At 33.6% G+C, this 19,890-nt stretch overlaps 1 long non-coding RNA gene across 1 annotated transcript in view; it reads left to right on the top strand.

The window, feature by feature from the left end:
* Positions 1–16,840, top strand: part of LOC129217251 (uncharacterized) — a 56,219-nt gene extending 39,379 nt beyond the window's left edge. Inside the window, exons 2-3 of the long non-coding RNA XR_008580205.1 lie at positions 10,419–10,540; positions 16,022–16,840. This is a non-coding gene — a long non-coding RNA (uncharacterized LOC129217251). The remainder of the gene's footprint in view (positions 1–10,418; positions 10,541–16,021) is intronic.
* The last annotated feature ends 3,050 nt before the right edge of the window (positions 16,841–19,890 follow it).

Below are 19,890 nucleotides of genomic sequence, written 5' to 3'. Positions count from 1 at the left end.
TATTTATGACCACTTTACCCCATGGGGTGGGGGAAAGTGGTCATAGCATGGGGTAAAGTGGTCGTAGTTAAAAATAGCTGCAAAACCGTTATAAATAACCCTAATATTTGTACAGTTCGGTTGTTTTTATAGTTACAAGTATATGCGTGCATACACGAGTATATACGTGTTTTGTGAACATGAGTAAACACGTTCCTATATATGAGTAGATACATGTATACACCAGATACATGCATGCACGTGCCTACTCAAGCATATACGTGTATACACGAGTATATAAGAATTTTTACGGTATAACCTACAGGAGTGTATACGTGTCTTCACGAGTATGTACGTGTGACGTGTATACATGTGTCACGTGCATATACGAGTATATACACGTGTAAACGAACATCATATGAGTGTATGCACTTGTATCTCGAGTATATGCGTGCATACCTGCGTATATACGTGTATAGTAGACTATATACGCATATATAAGTGTACATACATACATGAACACATATACACGAGTTAACTCGTGGATACATCCAGTGCGTGTCTGTACATGACTACTCACGTATATACTCGTATATATATGGAAGCACGATTATATACGCATGTATACGCGTAAACGCGATTATAAGACGCATATACGTACATTTACTTGAATACACCAGTACATGTATGCATACACGAGTATGAACGCTTATATAAGTGCATGCCTACAGAGTGAATCCAAACTCTTGATCGAAAATCTAAGGGGTGTGAAAGGGCAGGATAAGATTCAAAGAATTATGAGAAACTTATGGTTGCTGACGCGCTACATGCACACAAAGCCAAGTTGCACGAAAAGTATTTTACCCAACATTTTATTTTAGGAAATATTTAGAGGAATTGTTAAAAAGTTATAACCTGTAGTAGCTCTAATACGAGCATCGCAACAAAGGCACAGCGACTGATGAAAGATTGTTGTAAGTCTCGTTATTGCAACAGAGCGTGTGTTGTGATTGCGACGGGTGTATTACAGCTGTATTCCGCAAATTTCATAAATCCCTTTAAAACTTTCTTAAGACCTTAAATGTTGTGTAAAATTGTCTTTGTGAAATAAATTTGTGATCTTTTTTCGCATCCATCAGTTTCTGGCTTTGCGTGCATGTAGTTCGTCAACGTTGTGTTAGTGACCATATTTTCCCTATGATTCTTGCTTCTTATCCTCCCCTCTAACACCTATTAATAATTTGCCCGAGAGTTTAAAGTCACCCTGTATACATGTATATCATAAGCTTGTATGTAAGGGTCTACTCGAGTACGAATGCGTATATACGTGTCTACCTGAGTATATAGCTGTTCGTATATATACGAGTTTAAGCCAGTATAAACATGTATAGCCGAATGTATATCTGTATATAAATAAAAAATACTCGCAGACACTCATATACATAGTTATTGATGCATTTAAGTGAATACGTATATATACGTGTCTACACGAGTATATTCGTATGCATACGCATATACTCATAAATTTAACCCCGTTTACTGTAAAAACAATACGTGTTAAGTGAAATTAATATTTAATTTATATCTGCCTTATACTTAAATATTAAGGGACTTTAGAAGAACAGTATTCGTTTAACCTTTAGGCTACGGCAACTATACAATTATCTTTTCCCTCTCCCTACGGCTCAAAGCTTTCTTAGTTCCTTCCCCCCCGAACAGGACAGCATAAAGGGGGCGATGTCCACTTCGACCGCTGAGTTCTCCACAATACAGGGTTACTATAGTGGGACACTATACTTGGCTAGTCATCACTTATTCAATGGTTTGAAAATAATTTTTTTCCCTCCTTGTTCTTTATGAGGTTCTCTAGGTTTAGATTTTCTGTAAGTATATTTGGTTCAGTTTTAAAATTGAAATCACTGAAATAACGCTTCTCATCTAACCTAAGGCTAACGACAACAAAATAATAAATATCAAACTCTATTTGTGAGGTAGACCACTGAATTCAATAAATGCCAGATGTCCTTATCTATGCGCTAAAATGCGGAGGTAAATAGCGTTCAACTGAGACCAAAGCCATTGTAAATACAATGTAGAATACCTTAGATTCGAGGGAGGCAACTTTGCTTTTCAGCTTGACTATTCAGAAAAATGATGACACTAATACGTGTGTCCAAGAAAGAATCCACAATAATAGCGAACAATTCCTTGCTTTGCTTTTCTGAGCAGGTGCAAGCGGAATATGCTTGAACACCGTATTCATTTACATAAAGAACGTTAGCGCTTATCTATCTTTTAGAGCATGCAAGGCACCCTTTTTTGTATATGAAGCTGGCGTTTCAAAGTCAATCACTGTCGAGTGAGATAATATGGAGAGACAGCCTACAAAGCCCCTGATATCCCCATTCACTCTTTCTTCTAATTGTGGTTGAAATACCTCTAGTAATTGTTGAAGGATTATGTTCCGCTCCCTTCACAATGCACAAGAAAAATATCTGGGCAAATTTGTTTTAGATTCCAAGTCTTTCCTCTTTTCAACATTTCCTATTTATGTACTATCTTTATAATACATTTTCACTACCCAGTACGTTGTTATTTGTGAGTAAGAGAATATAAGTAAAAAAAAAAAAATACGCATGAGTAAACAGAAAACCAACCTCTTTCTTCCATTTTTTACTGGCATAAACAGTTCCAAATGTAAGAATTAATTAACAGAAAAAAAATAAACAGACATTAGACTCTCATTGAAAACTGAGTAAGATAAATCAGGTGCTCTTATAAATCTTTTCACTTAACCTCTTTTTTTTTTGCGCAAGGAAGAAAGAGGAGCAACCGACTTTGACTTAAAAATTAACATTTTAAGCCCCTTAAATACAAACAGGGGGAAAACTGAATGCACAAATTTATACTTTATTAACTGCTTTATAAGGCCATAACGTTTAAGAATTCCTAAGTTGAACCATAAAATTAAAAAATTCAGCGAAAAAAAATCCTCGTAAACGTGCCCCGGTGTACCATACTTATTTCGTTTCATTCAGCATATCCTTAGTCCTTTTGACTTTCTACTGAAATAATATTCGCTATAGACAAAATATCAAGGAAATACATTTATATTTTCTAAAATATCAAAATTAATTTTTTATGCTTTTCACTCAATAAGTGATCAATTAGATAGATTTTGAGGCGTAGCGAAGGGGGGGGGGAAACACCCCTCAGAGCCCTTAATTTTAACATTCTTGCCATCCCTAGTGCAATAACTTTTACATATGAAAAGGCTCGTTTTGAACAGAAAACCCCCTCCAGAAGATAATTCTGGCTGTGCTAGTGACTCTTTTTATAAAAAAAAAAAAAAAAAAAAATGAGCATTTAGTCTAACTTTCAATTTTCAAACCAAAAGATTCACGACACAGATTCTTAATTGAACCTCTCTTTCAAATTTATTGATCTTAGAATGTTTTCCATGTTTTGTTGAAACGGTATTACAAATAATTTTCAGTTGAAATGTAAATAAAGAAATAAATGAAACGTGGCAAATCGCAAATTGATGAGTTGTTTCTTATTCAGCATGATATTCATTTTCGAAAAGTTAGCAAAATCAGATATGCTTTTCAAGTGTTTAATTATTTTTATAAAACCATAACAAAAGAAATATTTTGGAGAATGTTTCTTGCGCTCTGCTCCCTAAATATCTACACTGCTTAAACTAAATAGGTGTTTTGTACTCAGTAAAATATGCTGTTATTAATTATAGGAAGCCTTACTATTGGGTTATTAAACAGAAAAAGGCTATCAAAAATTTTTCTTTCCTTCAAGTATTTTACTTCTGCTTAACTTTCTCCCTTTCGAAACTTCGCCACACATTCCTTCACTGGGAACAAAACTATGCCAAACGCCTCTGATTGACAGACCCCCAAAAGGGGTGTAGTGCGTTTCATTCATTTTCTCCCTGCGTAGGCGTGTGTGAAAGGATTATCAACTGCCGGAAGTAACTGGAGGGGGAAGGGAAGGACTGGTACAGACGTTGTACCACAGCCGTAGGAAGAGAGCACTTTTTGACGGTACAGCATATGTACCGCCGTTGGCTAAAGGTTAAGCCTAATATTATGACCACTTTACCCCATCTTACTTAAATTGCTCTACAAAATCATCAAAAAGACATTGAGCTAACTGCTAACGAGTAAGAGTTCTTGAGACATGTAGGAAGCTTCCTGTGCAGTTCATCTGTTTATAATTCTAACAAACAAAATTTCCCGAGGAAGTTAAAAGAGGTGTTTAGATTTTAAAATCTTTCATATTCACCCAAAATATTTTTTTTAACCACATAACATTTTTCCAGTTGTAAAATTTTGTATTCAAAATGTAGTTTCTAACCCCCCTACTCTAAGATAAAATTTTCACATTTATTCGAACATTTATTTCCAAGCTATAGCCATTTCTTTGACGTATGACCACTTTACCCCATTGACCACTTTCCCCCACCAGACCCTATAAAAGTTTTTTAGCCCTATAAAAGTAAAAGCACAGCAAGCTGAAAGTTTTTAACTTTTTAAAAAAATTCGATTGTTAATCAAACACATGCTTTATGCAATGCGAGCAATTTCATTACTTTTAGATCAAATATTTCTGTATTTTATAAATGCCAACATTTAACAAAGTAATGTCCCCAAAGTTACTCTAAAAGAGTAAAAGTATGATTAGAATAACAAAACAAATTATCCTTCATGAATTATTGCAAGTATATACAAAATTATTCAAGAAAAACTGAAAAAATCACAATGATTCTAATAATTTTCACACCTCTGTATGTTCTGCGTGGTGTAGTTTTAGGCTTAGGGGAGAAACCCATGGGGATATAATACACTTGCTTAATTAAACGGACTCGAAAATGATGATTTCAATATAAAAGGTCGTTAACTACTCTGTAAGTCACCACTCAAAAACTTTGAGACACAGCTGTAATTATACGCCAAATGATGTAGTTTTAGACCCAGATTACATACTCATGAAACTTGTTTTTCTTCTTGTTACTACGGGCTTATTATTGTTTTGCTTTGTAAAATGTAGCATTAGGCATATCTTATTATATATTCTTGACTTTATAAATAAAATAAATCAATTCTATATTTAAACAAGAGGATTGAAATTGGACAAAAGATTGATTAAATAATTACACAAATAATAATTTTGATGGCAATTTTGAAATAAAAGGAAAAATTTCAAAATGGATTACTCTTAGTCGCGAGTGAAAATCTTAGAGATACAGTAATTATACTCCAAATGATGCAGTTTTAGTTCCCCATCACAATCCCATAGCACCTAATCAACTTACTTAGTCATAGTCCATTTTCTTTTACCGACTCATATCTAATTGTGGTCTATATTTTAGATCATGGATGATTTGGGGTTGGTAAACTACCTCCATTTACTGAATGTATTTTTGCTAGCTTAAATACTTCACATTTTATAACATACTAGTGGTGCCCGCACGGCTTTGCCCGTAATAGAAAAATTAAAAGGTCTCTTGATACGTCTGTATATTTACAAATAATGTATGGTGAATTTTCTCGCCAATTGGCTTGTACCCACGTTATGGTTCCACGTTATGATAATTTCGTATCTCGCCAATTGTCTTGTGCCCATGTTACGGTTCCACGTTATGAAAATTTCATAATTTACTCGTCCATCTTATGATAGTTTTGTTCTTAAAATTGGAATAGAAAAAGAACCACATCTAATTTTCGAAAAATCGTTTCGAGGTGCACACCCCCATGCTACAAACTAACTTTGTGCCAAATTTCATGAAAATCGGCCGAACGGTCTAGGCGCTATGCGCGTCATAGAGACCCAGACAGACAGAGATAGATCCGGACATCCAGACAGAGAGACTTTCAGCTTTATTATTAGTAAAGAAATTTCAGAAGATAATTTTGCACCCAAAATACCTAGGTTCGAAACGGAGATATAAAATCGAGTGTGAATAAGCAAATTGATTGCATCCCATGTGTTTCTAACCTGGATCTGAAACTGCACCATGCAGAGTAAATTTGAAGCTGTGTTTCAAAGTTATTGAGTCGTTACTTACTCGTACAGCGTAACTGACCCTGAAAGTAGACTTTTCATTTCAAAACCATGATTTTTGAAACTGTTTAATTAAACAACTGAAATAGATCCCGTTGGTTGTTGTCTGAATCAAAACTCTACACCACATGAAGTATAATTACAGTTGTTACACAAAGTTGTTGACACAGGTGTGTAGAGTAATTGACCTTTAACTTTGACATTTAAAAACTATATCAATTTGGAGACCGTTTCTTCAAAAGAATTAATTAGGTGCCACATATTGTTCTTACGTACATCTATAACTACACCATATGGACTATAACTATAGCGGAAGTTATTGACCTTGAAATTTTATATTTTTCTCTGAAAATTATCCTTTGAGATCGAGTAACTATTAAAGAAAAGAGTAACCCATGCTGTTTTTGGTTTTTCTGAGTAATATACCGTAGTATGTAGTTAATCCTATAGTTATTTTCAGGGGTTACCCATAGCGTTTAATGGGTATCCAGACAGGAAAAAAAAAAAAGCTTTTTCTTGACTTTTTCTTTCTAAGACCCATAAAGTTATTCATGGTAGTATGTACCTAATGTCAAGTCGTGTCCAATAGGGTGTCCCGGAAAAACGAAAGTCGATTTTTCAAATCGCACACCCTCTTATACTTTTCCTTTTTGGTCAAAAAAACTGTAAAAAAAGTTTTGCATAATTTGAACAACGGCAACCCGTGCCAACTTGCGCCTGCGAAAGTGTACTAGCCCTGTGTACTAGGCCGAATAAAAAAAAAATCCGCAAGTTCAAAATATCATGTTGATGAAACGTTTCACCTATAGCCTCACATGTGCTACAAAAATATGTATCCAAATTAAAATATATTTAGGCGTCTAGCCGGAGACCAGCAATTTATAATTTTCGTTAAAAAAATGATTTTTTCTTCTCATCTTTTAAAAAATATACATTTAAATGAAATATCAAGGGCAAAAATTTTTAGTGAACACATTTTCAAATCAACATTTGCAAATAAATAATACAAAAGTTAAAATAATTAACAATTAAAGGTGTAAACTATCAAGCCCTTATCCACTATGTCTAGCTTTTAAAGAAATTACCCTTAAACTTTCGCTTATCAAATATGTGGAGCAATATGCGAAGCAATTTTCCAATCTTCGAGGGTTGGTGAGCGCCTACGAGCAGGGGTAGAGCCATCTAACTATTTGAAATAAAAGATGTGTATATATTGTAATATTCGTTGTATATTGTAATACTCGTCGTATTATTGTAATACTCGTTTAATGTCAACCAACGCTGTTTAAATAAGCAAGCAAATTCTTGCTTAATTTGGTAAACATGCAAATACTCGCTGACTTGTACGTTACCGACCTCCATAGAAAACCTGCAAATTAATATATTATGCTAACTGCTCCAGCTCTGATAACGTAGCAGTTACTGCCAATTCTGTTGTTCATATTGTTCAACTTCTCATATTTACATGGTTTTCAATTTACATTGTTAATATTCCTTTGAGTTTCTTGTTATTGTTTAGTATACTTGCCATTGTGCTACCTATGAGTGATACTTTAAATAACACACACACACACATATATATATATATATATATATATATATATATATATATATATATATATATATATATATATATATATATATATATATATATATATATATATATAGTAACATGTTATAAATTTAAGCAAAAATTAGAATTAAATCAAATATGTAAATAAATTACGGAAAAGATTGGAAGAGGACGAAAAACTTTAAAATATTAGGATTTTAAATAATTTAATTTTTAGCTTTCGTTTCGTGTTTGTCATAGAAAGTGGCTCTAATTTCTTGTGTGAACGTCATAATTTCGCATTTTCTCTGCTCCAATGTACAAAAAATAGATCAAAAACTATTTGTTCTAAAAGAATTTTAATTTAGTTTTAACTTAAAAAAATAAATAAATAAAAAAAATCCGGAAATAGCATTAATTATTTTTTTAAACACTTCTGCTTTAGTTTTTGACCTTTAACAAAATTTTTTTTTTTCGAAAAAAAAAAAAAAACGTAAGAGTTTAGGCGAAGTTGAATATTTTTTACACAAAAATATCTGTCGTATTCCTTTTACAAAAAAGCAAAAATCTTGTGAAAATACTAAAAAAATTTAATCTAACAATAAACGTATAAAATAAAACTGGAATAAAAGCACTTTTCTTTTCTTTCTCAGTTTTCGCAAAACTGATGTTTTGACTTCTAAAAGCTCCCTGCTACGGTATTAAATGATTCCAACTGCCTTTTTCCTGAAAAATTTCAACTGTTTGAGCTTCTTAATGAGAACTGCAAAGTTTTTTGCTGAATGAAAAGTATTTTTAAAAGATGGTATTGTACCGAAATGCTAATAAAAACGCAAAGAGTGTACGAAACTATTACTATATTTAAATTCTCACCGCTTGGAAAGTGACATCTGAAAAAAAAATTTTTTTTTTAAATCTTAGATTATTAATTTATGCTTTGATGTGAACATTACAGGGTAAACAAGTAATGTTGCAGTTTGCTAAGAGATAAATTTATTCCAGTAGTTTCACCTCCTTAGTTTTCTAATTGCAATAGCTGCACAATAGTTTTGGCGGTAGAGCACTAAGCTTATATATACGAAGCAGAGGTGCAGCGTTTTAGGAGGTGCAGGCATTTTAAAGACGTTGGTGTCCCAGAGATTCAAAAGTGCACATTTTCGCATCCTGATTAGCCAAAAATAATTGTTGGAACCGGAAGCCCCACTGAGCTGTTGGTGCCCCAGATTCTTAGGGGTATTTTGTGCGCAGCCTGTTTAGCCAAATATAAATACTTTTCTCCACATCACCTTACCACTTAGCGATACGTCTAAGGTTTTAGCCAAATATAAATCTACTGGAACTCCCACTGAACTATTGGTACCCTAGATTCTTAGGGGTACTTCGAGTGTAGCCTGTTTAGCCAAACATAAGTAATGGAACTCCCACTAAGCTGTTGGCGCCCTAGATTCTTAGGGGTACTTTGAGTGAAGCCTGATTCGACAAATATAAGTGTCGGAAGTCATACTGAGCTGTTAGCTATTCAAATTCATTGGTGTACTTCGTGTTTAGCCAGTTTAGCCAAATAAAGTGTCAGAATCCACACTGAGCTGTTGATAGGTGCAGGGATCCACTTTAAACTGTTGATTTATTAGAAGTCCCAGAGGCATTTCTTGCGCAACCAGTCAAACCAAATATAAATGCACAATGTGGTTGGTCATTTGGTTACAATCAAAGTACCAACTAAAAACTAATCAATGAACTTGTGATTGATTATGCCAGCATTTTTAGATTTTGGAGAATTTATTAAGTTCTGGAAAGTTCGGCTTTTTCATACAATTACCGTGTTTCTTATTTTTAAATTCATTACATTATTTAAAAAATATTCTGTTTCATGTACTGCTGTAGACCACCTATAATGCTAGACAATTGAAGACTGATGGTGTTCGGATAGTTGATTTTTTGAATAACCAGTAATTTATGAAGAAAAAGTTGTAGTACTTGACTTGTGTACGACGTTTTTTTCATAAGGAGCAGTATGAAATGAAGCAATAGTAATATCAAAGTTATAATTTTATCCATTTTGTATCACACATGTTAGAAATAATGAAAAGACTGATTAGCATGGTTCAAACTGAGTAAAAAGGGCAGTTAAAGAAGACCGCTAGTAGGCAAGTTTACATGGCAAGCCAATACAAACTCACCAACGCGAAAGTTTTTGGTTAACCGAGGTTTCGGTTGATCAATATTCGGATAGTTGGAGCTCTACTGTATTTTTTTTTAATTAAAAACGTTTTGTTTCAATTGTTTGCAAAATGGTGATGCTATATAAATTTCAAAAATAGTTACGCAAAATAACTGTAACTCAGAGCCAGACTAGCGTAAGTCCGAAAATTGCAATTTTCTATTTATTAGTGCATTGTATGAAGAATCATATTCCGCATCGAGCCATATGAACGTAATGAAAAAAAAAACCTTGTAATTTTTTACCAGTGTTAAAAGAGCTCGCGTCCCATCCTTTCATGCAGCAAGCAACTGTTTTTCCTCACACCATTAAAGTGGCGATTATGTGACTAACGTTGTTCCGGCTCTAAGGTACAGATAAGTAGAGCTAATTGCCCATTCTTTAATTCTGAATCACATAAATAGTTAACTTTGCCCAAGTTACCGCTTCATTCACATCCCACGTTGAACAAGCCCAGCGTTGTTTTGAACAATTGCGTTAAAGCTAATAGTACATAATATTTTTTAAGGTTTCATTAATCGATTTATGTCGATAATATTTCACACATACTTTTGATTTGTTGAAAAAAAGTTTTTTTTTTCTTTTCAGGTATTGTATAATAGGAATAAATATCAAGATGGGTCACTGTAATAGAATCTTGGCAGTATTATTTGCTGTTTTCTTCAGCATTGATGCCAACATCCGAGAACTACGAGATCAAGTCCACCCAGGTACGTTACAATAGCATTTTAGTTTGCTCTTGAGAAAGACAGGTTGTATGATTCAAATCTGACTGTTAATTTTTAAGAAGCAATTTATACTTGGGAAATTGAGTGAAAGTGCTACTTTTCCCTGGCACAAAAGCTCTCATGTGAACCTAATAGTAACTAAAAATAGCTTACAAGGACGGAACAAGAAAATTTTCAAATAGGGTGCGATTATTTTTTACTCTTTGGAACTTCAATTTCTAAAAATTTTCGGAGGATTGTACTAAACCCCATCGCTTACTCTTACGTAATCAAAGGTGTCCTACAGTTGTGTTTCTTTCGAAAAAATTTACAGAGAACACTCGGGCTTATCTCTAATATCATCTAAGACTCTAAAATTGAGGTTTTGAAATTCAATTTAGAAAATAATTCTGTAGAAAGTCCCTATCTCTAGACCAGAGTAATAAGAGATGGACTACGATTTCGTTTTCAAAACTCAAATTTCGGAAAAGCGATCCTTTTCCCCTTACGAAATCGAAGATTACGCAAAATTGCGTTTTTAGAACTTTAACATCGTAAATATACCCGAAAAAAGTTCCTGTACCTCAGCTCAAGGAGGGAGCAATGGCCTCTCCCTTGTATCCGTCCTTGATAGCTTGCAATAGAAAAAATAGATATGCGACTTTTAAAATTCGAAAACCATAGTCGGTAGAAGGCAATTTAATGGACTCAAACTTCTCGACATCAAGGAAAAGAAAGTGGGGGAAAAAAAACTAAATTGAAAGCAAGAAAGGGATAAAAAAGAAAACAATAACTTAGGTCATTTAATAACACAAAAGTATGTAATAAATAACGACATAAATTGTTGATTTATGTCAATCAATATGGTACAGTGATCTCTCGCTTATACGCGACCTCTGTTATACGCGTTTTTCACTTATGCGCGTTTTTCTCACGGGCCCGGCCAGCGATATAGGAAAGCAATGTTAACTCTTGTTCATTTAAACGCGAAACCTAAAATGCACCTTTCACTTATGCGCTATAAAATTTTTTCAAGTTTTAGTTAAATCGCCTCTTCACGCTTTGCTTATTGGAAGATTTGTACCCTTCTTGATGTCTCTTGGAATGCTTTCACACCTTTATTCCATTGTTCAAAATGTTTCCAAGAACGCGTTTTTTTCGCGCAAGTGTGCGATTGGGGGTGCAGTTAGTCTTGTGATTGACATCGAGAGGGCAAAACGGGTTACATGCAAAAAGGTTGACCTTCCTAAAAGTCGTGGTGAAGCGGAAAGCATTGACATAGCCTATCGAGGATCTTTTGTATCCTCACAGACTATGACACTGATCACGCGACAGTTTTTAGGTTTTGTGGAATTCGCTTACATACTGTACAGTGTATAAAAATTGACAAAACGTGCAACTTCAAATTTTACATTTTTATTAAATTACAATGCATAAATGGAAATTATGTGCGTATTTATTCATTAGTATCAGTAGTGTACTATTAGTATTACTATAACTGTTGATAACTTACTGTATTTAAGCTTATTTTGGGGGGTTTTCACTTATGCGCGAATCTCACTACATTTCGTTGTAATCTTTGATCGCGTATAAGTAAGAGGTCAATGTATAATGAATTTGGGAATGAAAGAATGACCTGACACATGTTCAAAGTTAGTCTAATTGAGTGGACGCTACATTAGAGTGAGTCATTGCAATGGAGCTTGCCAGTATGACCTTCTGAGACATACTTCATAAAAAAAGTTAGATTTTAAGTATTCTATGCATCAAAATGTTTATGTGATTGCATATATCTGTCGGAGAAAATCCCGTGGCGAAGCTTCGTACTCGCATTAGTACGCTCACTTTAGTCTTTCAATACTATGTCATCCCAACTTTCACTAAAGACAGTGTCAAATAATTTGATATCAAAGAATTACAAAAAGTAGAGTGACTGCGGGTAATTCCCGATTTCTGGGGAATTGCATTTCTGGGGTAAAATTGGTCACCCATTTTTTTTTCTAAACGAAATTTGAATGGAATATGAAATATTGCCCAGAAAACTTTACTGCATTATGACTGGACTATATTTACTCATTTGCAATAGGCTGCTTTGTTTATAAAATTAAGCATTTTTTAAAACTATTTGCTGAACTTATTACTTCAAAGATGGGTTCCCAGATACGCATTTACAGTGAAATCCAAGCTACAAAGAACTCCAAGGGGCCACGAAATTTTGATCACTGTAACGAGAATTTCGTTGTGACGGAATTCGAGCAATGTAACAGCAATTACATTTCGACTGAAAATTTATTTTGTTGTAATAGAAATTTCGTTCTATTGGTATTCGTTGTAACGGGATTTCACTGTACATGCAAAAATAATCCTCCCCCTCTTAAAATTCAATTTTGTGTGTTACTTTGTTTCTCTTCTAAACCAAACGCAGTGGCGTAGCAGCCCTTGGGGACCAACTCCTGCTGTGCCAATCTCTTTTCTGTACGTAGCCAGAAGGACGTTTGTCACATTAAGATAGTTTTACAGGGGAGAGGAAAAACTTTTTTCTAGGCCATGCAAAGGATGGAACAAGAGCTCTTTTAACCCTGGTAAAAATTGAAAAGGATTATTTTTTAAGAATTACGTTCACATGACTCGATGTGGAATAGGCTTCTACATACAATGCACTATTAAACAGAAAATCGAAATTTTTGTACTTGCGTCACTCTGGCTCTTAGGTACAGAGTTTTCTTGACCACATCTTTTTTTACTTCCTTTTACAAAAAAGGAAGTATTGTATTCGCGAAAAAATTTTCATTCAAAAATCGACCTTAGTTTCCATTTTGCTCACCCCCTAATGAATGTTGAGATTTTCTTTCGACTCGACCACACGTGGATTAGTGCCTAAGAACGTATAGACAAGCGAAATATCCATTTTGACGTTTCCCGAGTAAGTTGCAATGAGTTTTCTCGTGACGTCTGTATGTACGTATGCATATGTATGTGCGGATGTGCGTATGTATGTCGCATAACTCAAGAACGGTTTGTCCTAGAAAGTTTAAATTTGGTACTTAGACTCCTAGTGGTATCTAGTTGTGCACCTTTTGGTTGCATTCAGGTGTTTTTAAAGGGGTCTTTTGTCCTTTTTTGGGGGGAAATCATTGTTAATTTTGAGGTAAACCCAAGTGGTGATACAATTCGGCCGACACTTGGCGATATATCGCCAGTCTTTTGGTCGCCAAGTTTTGTCACCAACTTGGTGATAAACTTTTTTTTTTTTTTAAATCTGGTTTCAATTGGTCACTGTTGGTGATATTTAGAGAGTAAACAATTGAATCACATTAAAATTACCAATAATGGGAAAATGACATTAAATTGGAGGAAAAGGAAGTCATGTGAGGCACACGTCATCAGCTCGTTTTTTTTTTTTTTTTTTTTTGAAGTTTATCTAAAAGTAGCGTTGGCTTTTTTTCGATTAGTAGTTGTAAATATTAAAATTCTTTTAAGGGAAGAAAATCAAACGTTGCCTTTTATAGGATCATGTTCATTTCTTGTTGTAAATGTGATCAGAAAAAGATCACGAATGGACAATTTTAGTTCTTTTAGATGACTTTAATATTTATTAACTGCAAACACTTTAAAAGCACTAAAATGTTAAGAAATATGAAGAAAAAGGTTAATGAACAAAATTGAAAGATATTAGTAGATAGTAAAGTGTAGATAGAGTAGTAGTGTTGAAGGTTTTACTTATAAAAAAAAAATCCTGTATTCTGCTGAACTTCACTCTCTGGTGACATAAATTCACTTTATCTGCCAATTTGTTGGCACTCTCAGTTTCAATGAGATGACATATACCTCCGGCTCGATTATTCCCTATTCCTAACTGAGGAGTTCTAATAAAAACGAAACTGCTAGTCTCAGGATGTGATAACCGGGCTGTCTGGTATATTGCATGTAAGACTTTTATGGGTTCATTTATTTCCCCTAATTTATTATTTATAAATTTGTCTTGTACAAACATTTAAAAAATGCATTATCTCGAATAAATAAATAAATTAATTAAATAAATGCATCAAATAACGACCCTAGACGATCATAAATTAAACCCTGAGTGGTCAGGAAATGCCCCCAATCGCATATAAACAACCTCTACACTTCTAGAGACCATGCAATCGTTTTGAGACTCCTGATTGGTTAGCCATGTTGGCCATGACTTTTTCCGTTCAACACACGTGAGCATTTTTCAACCTTCAAAAATTCGAAATGTAGTTAAAGTTCGAAAGATTTAATTTTTTGTAACCTTTTGCACCCATTAGGAGTTATAAATATCTTGAAACTGTTCAGTTATTTGTAAATACTGTACAGCCGTGTGCGGGTAAAGGGCAATAACTGCAAATTTTTCATTTTTCATTTTTTTGCATTTTTGTTATCTATTGTATGTTATCTTTACTGTACAAGCTCACTTATTTGGTTTCCGCTGAAAAAAAAGGCGCGAAAAAAACGTCTTTTTCAACATTTTCCTATTGTTAGTATTGAATTCACCACACGTTTCTTTAAATATCTCGAAAACTCATTTCTGCAGATACTGCCGTTTACCCGCACACGGCAGTATACACAGTGGCAGGGGGTACGGGGCGGCGGTCCGCCCCGGGTGTCACCCGTTTGGGGAGTGACACCCAAACTGAAATGGCAAGTTTTTGAAAAATATACAGCTAAAATGCATTTTAAGACCACACATTAGAAAATCCGGGAGGGGGGGAACATTTAAACCTCCCACTGTTATCTGGTGTCCCCCGTGTGTTTTTGTACATTAGCCGACTTAAAATTTCGGTACAACACAAATGTAGTTTCTAAATTGCATGAATTTCATGTTTTCATTTTTACATACATTTTTTTTCTTTTGCGTGTGTAGGGGAGGGGAGGTGACACCACAAATTAGCGGCCCTGGTGTCACCCATGCTAGGTCCGCCACAGCTATACCTCATACTGAATCAGTTATTTTATTATTTTTATAATTATAGTTTTTTTAACCGAAACAAAATACGCTAGCAAGAGTTTTTTTTTTAAATAAAAGTATGTAGCATAAACCAGTTGTAGAATAGAGTTGTCAACATTAGCTCATTTAGAAAGAAAAAGCATGAAGTGGATTGCCTAAGTGCAGTGTGTTTCATAAAATAGTGTAGCAATAAGTTGACTCAAAACAAATTGAACGGAATATGGGTGACGTTTTTACGGGATAGCCAGTTGGAAATCTCTAAATATTTACATGATCTCTAACAAAGTAAATGTTGTTTATATGCGACAGGATCGAAAGCTATATCGACACTAAATAAATCCTAGGTATTCGAGAATAGGGCCGGAAGCTTTGACTTCCTGTTGATGTATAAACGATTTCACATTCTGAGCTTAACTGACTAAATACTAAGCAAAGAAATCAGGTAAAAAAGGGGGGCGGGGGGGGAGGGGAGATGTCATAAGTAGCTCTATCCTTACATTTTGTTTTCTTTTTAGGTTTTGCTTTTGAGATAGGGTCAGAAGATTACCCTGAATTTCGTGACGGACTATTATACGAGAGGCCGCCAGGATTATCTATTGGAAGGAAGGCAAACTTATTGTCAGCAAATGGTAACAGTTTATTAGAAGAATCAGACGAAGGGAGTAGCAAATTCGATCAACACAAGCGGGCCCCTCAGCCCCTAGTAGACTCTTCTGTATTTAAGAAGTGGCCTGAAATGCTGAATGTAGGATCACCAAAGTTATTCATTCGACCAAGTCTTCGAAACAACGGACAGAGAGGACGACAGAATTTCGTAAGGGACTTTTTGGGCGGGAAATTTCATTTCTCACCTGCTAAGAAGAGACCCGCTGCATATTATTCTGAACCTGAGGGATCCGAATTTCTCGGAGGACCAGGAAAATAATTTTTTTCATTAAAAATGAAAGAAACACAGTCTGAGAGTCTAACATTGAGGATTACATTAAACTGTTGTTGTCAATGTTGTTCATGATTGTTTTTTGTGATTTAGAACCTAACTTTTGGTTTACCAGAAGGAAAAGTCACATAATTCCTTTGAACCTTACTTGCAGCTCAGTCTCGTAAGTAGACTGGCAACGTATGTTCTGTAATGTTAATTTATTCAGAAATATTTCAAACTCAATTCGTGGATATTTACGTACTATCACACATTTTACAACTCTTGTCAGATTCTCAGTGGCAGTTTCGTATTTTAAAGCAAAGAATGTGGGGTTAATGGACTTTTTTCAGCAAACAGAGCTATAAGTATGTACGAATGATGATACAAATTATCGGAAAAATAAAGATTTTTTTAAAATATGCTTTCAGTAAAGATCTTTCCTGTGTGTAAATAATTTTTCACCTGTTCATTTTATGAAATAAATATAATGTGAAGGAATTTGTTGTGAGAATGCATGTTTTCTAACTACAATTTTTAACAAATTTATAAAACAAATTTGTTTAAAAAAGCTGCGTTGCGTGATCTGTCCGAAAATAAAAGTTGTGTCAAGTGACGCATGTTGACCAATGGTTCGTTTCCAAAATTTTAAAAGTATTTTTTTTTCTGAAAGAGCATGCTTAAAAACATAGAATCTGACCATTTATTAAATAATTTCTTTAAGTTTAATATTTTTAAAAAATTACTTAAATTGGTGCTCTTTCATCGTTTAACGCTTCTGACGATGACATCACAAATGATGAAATGCCATTCAGTGTTACCATTCACGGTCCGAAATATTTAATTCTCATCTTTACTCACGTGTATTGGTAACGATATGGTTGATAGCAAGCATAGAGCGCAATTATAATTCGCTTCTTAATTATCATAACGTGGAAATGCGGTAGAAAGATGCGCCATAGTGCATCATTTGTGGCGTCATAAAGATCACACCTTGTTTGAAGAATCGGCCATTTTAAAAAATTAATTAAAAAATAACTCTTGGCAAAATGAAAGTATTTTCTATGTCCACGTTATTATTTTTTTTGCTTATTCTATCAATTTTAGTGACAAAAATACTACTTTTAACTGAAGGAAACAACCCCGTTCGGCTTAAAATGAAATAAAAAGATAGTGTAAATCTTCCTGTCAACGTGTAGAAAAGAGATATTTGACGAGTCAAAGTTTAAAATTAGACCTCTTTAGATGTTTTTTAAAATTCCAAAAATTCAGTATAACATTAATAATGTTATGTGCATTAAACTATTTATTCATTTTAACCAAAACTACCTAATGATATTGGTGTTTAACATGTCATGTTAGTAGTTATAGTCTCTATAATTTTCAAGCACTCTTGGTTATAGTACGGTACGAAGAAATTCTAAACACCAATTATAATAATCAGAAGTATGTAGCAGCCCAAGACCCTGTTCACATGATGCGATTGCGCTGTGTTACAACCATCAGTGGTAAAAAAAACTCGTGTAAGTCGAATACCAAGCGATCTACGAAAGCGTTTATATGCTGACGAGCGTTAATTTCAACGAAGCGATTTGAAACGTTGCTTGCTAACGCAGTGCAATCACGTCGCAAACGATATCACGTAGATAGCTTGACATTTCACTAACGCGCATTTTAGTCAAATATATAAGCATTCTATTTCTATTTGAAAAGTGTTTTTCCCAAACTTAGTGATATTAAACTAAAAGACGGCAATTTTTTCGGCTCACAAATAAGAAAACTTACAAAGAAAACTAAATTCAGAGAAAATCTTACAGAGAAAGAACTAGGGGCTCGATTTCTAGAATTTTCGTACAATCTTGACGCTGAGAATGCAGAAGTTAGTGCAAAACTTGTTACAAAGAAACATGAAATGATTATTTTAAAAATACTTATTAATTCACAAAAGAAAAATGGAATTTTTCGTTATTTTCTTTTATAAAGTGCAGCTTATTTTTCTATTAGATACTTAAAATATATATTGTAAACAGAAATAGCGCTAGTTTAAGTATAGAATTGTATCGCTATATTTTCATTAAAATCAAAAATAAAGGCAAATAAACGCGTTAGGATTTGATTTGAATTTTTCCGCCTTTATTCATTTAAAGAAATTAAATTCATCACAACTTTAAACTGGTACGTGTTACAAGAATTTAGTTAATATATTCGCGTTTAGCACACCAAATTTAACACGAAACAGCTATTTAACTGGATGTTATGAAACAAAAATGAAATTTTATCACACAGTGTTATTAAACGCAAAACTAATTATAAATTTGAAACTTCACCAATGTTTCTACAAAAACTTAAGTTTTTTCTTCCAGTTTTTACATTTCTTTCCGCTTTACTATCTTCTTGATCTTTTCTATCAAAAGATTTTTTCTTCTTTATGACGCAAGAAAAAATGTTATTTCCTTTATCAGCTCTTGTTATATGTATTTGAAAAATTGGAAGGACCAACGTCGCATGTTGTTACATGCTAAACTAAGTAGCATGCAATGCTACTCCAGCCACCCTCATTTGAGGCATTTAGAGTTAAAGCGAATCAAGTCAATTTCGACTTGATTCACTTTAGCTCTTTTTTAACCCTTAACTGCATGATTTTCTAAAAACACTTTAATATACGTTCTTTATCTTTAAACTTATGTTCAAATCATGAGAAAAATACTTTTAAAAATCGTAGTTTAATTTAGGGATGTTTTATAATTAAACAACCACTTAGAAACAATGGACCTTCAACAGAAAAAACAACAAATAATCTACCATCAAATGTCTCAAAACATTGAAAGAAATTGTAAAATTGCTTTTCTATTTAATTAGTAGTAAAATTCATTCGTCATAGAATTAAAAGAAGTAGTCATTTTCAAGCTCACCAAAGGAAAAAAAAAAGAAAAGAGTCCAACATTTGAGAATTTCATATATATATATATATATATATATATATATATATATATATATATATATATATATATATATATATATATATATATATATATATATCATTTACATTAGGTTTTACATCAAGCGCTAAATTCGGGAGCGAAAATGCTGTTTTAGCACTGCTAAAAGATCTGTTAATAAATAATCTAAAAGTTCTGCAGAATAACAACTTTGACACGTTATTTATGAGAAAAATCATCTTGCCTTCAATTCAGTGAAATACTGGTCTAACGTCATAGTATGAAAAATATCTTTGAAAAGTCATTTATTTTGTTTTGTTTTTTAAATAAATAAATAAATAAAAACAAATTTATTTCTGTGGTCCACTTACAAAGGTCTTTTTTACAACACTCCCAGAAATATTTAGTGTATGTTAGTAATTAATATTGGCAGGTAGGCAAGGTAGAGAAGTAGTCAAGTTAAAGGTTTTCCTTCATTATGTAATGTCGGACTATTTCGGTTCCTTACAAATGTGGGCAACTTAGACGA

Source organism: Uloborus diversus, chromosome 2, assembly GCF_026930045.1.
Source record: "Uloborus diversus isolate 005 chromosome 2, Udiv.v.3.1, whole genome shotgun sequence".
Lineage (NCBI taxonomy): Eukaryota > Metazoa > Arthropoda > Arachnida > Araneae > Uloboridae > Uloborus > Uloborus diversus.
This window is presented reverse-complemented; position numbering and strand designations above follow the sequence as displayed.